The sequence below is a fragment of the Littorina saxatilis genome, linkage group LG10 (assembly GCF_037325665.1).
Source record: "Littorina saxatilis isolate snail1 linkage group LG10, US_GU_Lsax_2.0, whole genome shotgun sequence".
Classification (NCBI taxonomy): Eukaryota; Metazoa; Mollusca; class Gastropoda; order Littorinimorpha; family Littorinidae; genus Littorina; species Littorina saxatilis.
The window spans coordinates 34,744,893-34,747,392 of NC_090254.1; the positions used below are offsets into that span (position 1 = coordinate 34,744,893).

Here is a 2,500-nt window from a genome sequence, read left to right on the forward strand (position 1 = left end):
TCTCTTCTCTTCTCTCCTCTCTCCTCTCCTCTCCTCTTCTCTTCTTGTCCATAAATACAAACACACGGCATGTATTACTGACCCCCCCCCCTCCCCGTTGAAATGAACCTTGTGTGTTTAATCAATAAAATGTCTTACGTCCTCTTCTCTTCTTTTCTATTTCCTCAAAATGCAAAATGCATTTCGCACTTGCAGCACACAGTCTTTCGCTACGAACACTGCGAATGAAAGACGGCCCCCAAAGCCTCACCTGTATTCCAACATGAACACACACCTTTGACTGTTTATTGGCAGAGGCGGGGGAGCTGGGAGCAGTTTTCACCTGTGGCGAATTAATCTCATTAGATGCACATTTTACACCGCACGCTTTTCTCCGTCCGCACTCGACAAGAAGGACGAGGAGGCGAGAAAAGGTGCGTTTCCCGCTAGTCCATAGTTTGTGAGTTGGTGGGGGGTGCGGGGGAAGGGCAATTTTGAAGGACTGATTTGCCACCATTCGTTCTTTTTTCTACCCCCCCCCCCCTCCCCCACAGTTTCTTTCTTCACTCACCATCTCCCTCCGTCCATGGCCCTGTGTTTTTCTTGGTGAAATGCGTTGATAGATGTTTGGGATTTTCTCAGTCGGGCTTGTAGGGTCGGAGTCAGCAAGTCTTTGTTTAGTTTCCCTCAGTGTGTTTACAGACTTAATTAGTCTGATTTGTTCGTCAGACTCAGCAATACAGTCAAACTTGTCTATAACGTAAACTGACGACCAGCTAAAGAACCGACCAAATGAGATCATCGGTATAGATAGGTGGTCGCTGTGGAAAGATGAATTATATCATTGAGAGAGACTAAAAAAAACTCGTCGTGGATTCTTTGGGGTGGTCGTTGTGACTCGAGTAGGTGGTCGTTATTGCGAGGCGCAGGTTCGACTTTGTATAGTGAAATACAGGCGTGGAATACAGATGATATGAAATGATTTCACGAATATGTCTCTGCAGTCAAACTATCAACAGCTGTACCTGCGACGGCAGCCCCTCCGATGAGAGGACACCTCTCAATAAAGGACACCTTCTGTTGTCCCTTTGTCTAACGATTTTCTAAATAACCAAAATATACCTGTCACGACAGTCCAACTGCAATGTCGGGACAGCTTCGGTTTGGTCCTAATGGTATAATCTGTGATTAGATTAGTGCGTTGTGGTTGTCTGCGTTTGAAAGTTGGTGTATGTGTGTGGATTGATTTACACTAAAAAATAAAATTTTAAAAAAGCACATACCGAGCACGTAGTATTTAGGTCACCAAAACGCCACATTCACACACACTTACACACATACACACACACACTACACACACACACACACACACACACACACACACATACACACACACACACACACACACACACACACACACACACACACACAACAGAAAAATCAGTTGTATGTTTAAGAAAATGTTTATTGATTTAAAAAAAATGTCAGATAACCCTGAGTGTATGGTGGAAGACAATGAACTGGATCTGAAAATAGAAAACAAAATATTCTTCTTAATCCAATCGACCTTGTCCATAGCAACTACGCAAACTTACAAAACGAAAGCACTTTTACACGTTCTGATCTGATTCTCTACCGCTGAAAATGCAATGCTGTCACGTCCATGACCAAAAACTTTGTTGCAGATAAGCATTTAGAGCGATTCTCAGATCTTAAAATAGCGCTCTGCCTAATTTTATTAAGATTTTCACAATTACTGTTACACCATTGGAAAAAAAGTGAACGTTGCTCCCTGAATCAAAAACAATATTTTCAGTTATTCGACCAGTTCCTTACACAGTTTTCTTAACTATTCAAACCCACTGTCTTCTCCAGCATTATTTTACACGTTCCAACAACGACAAAAGAACCGACACTAAAAATCAACAACAAAAACAATTCAAATTTATTATGCAGACATTGCACATGAGATAGTTATGCCAAATGACAAACCGGTAAGGCTCCAGGAAAAAAAATCACAAGAAAGTTTTGTTTTGGTTGGACTCTAGTCTTCAAGTAAAGAACCACAACAGTTTGCGTCAAAGGGAGAACTTTGCAGGATGGGGGATATGGGGGGTGGGGGGGGGGGGACAAGTGGGTGTTCCTCGCTACGTGTGTTACGCATGCCCGAATGAAAGGCAAAGAACGCGCACTGTCAAAAGAGGTTTCTTATTCTCTCTCATTTGGGTGTGTCTAAGAAAAATTGCCTTTTTAATGTAACATTCTAATGGACAACAAAGTGTTGTTGTTTTTATTGTATTGGTGAGTACAGATTTCTTTTGTTTTTCAAATTTGTTATTGTTATTTCCAATACATTACCTGTTTTACACTGGAACAGGCTAATTGCCCCCCGGACAACTACCCCCCGGATAATTAACCCCTCCCCCCACCTCCAGACAACTGCCCCTGGACAATTTTGTACTAGGGGGCAATTGTTACATGGCGGGGAGGGGGGGGGGGGTAATTGTCCTGGGGGCAGTTG

The 2,500-nt window shown here is 42.8% G+C and overlaps 1 long non-coding RNA gene across 1 annotated transcript in view; it reads right to left on the minus strand.

The window, feature by feature from the left end:
- Nucleotides 1-1,423: 1,423 nt before the first annotated feature.
- LOC138979241 (uncharacterized) overlaps nt 1,424-2,500 on the minus strand; it is a 3,537-nt gene continuing 2,460 nt past the window's right edge. The window contains exon 3 of the long non-coding RNA XR_011459949.1: nt 1,424-1,505. This is a non-coding gene — a long non-coding RNA (uncharacterized lncRNA). The remainder of the gene's footprint in view (nt 1,506-2,500) is intronic.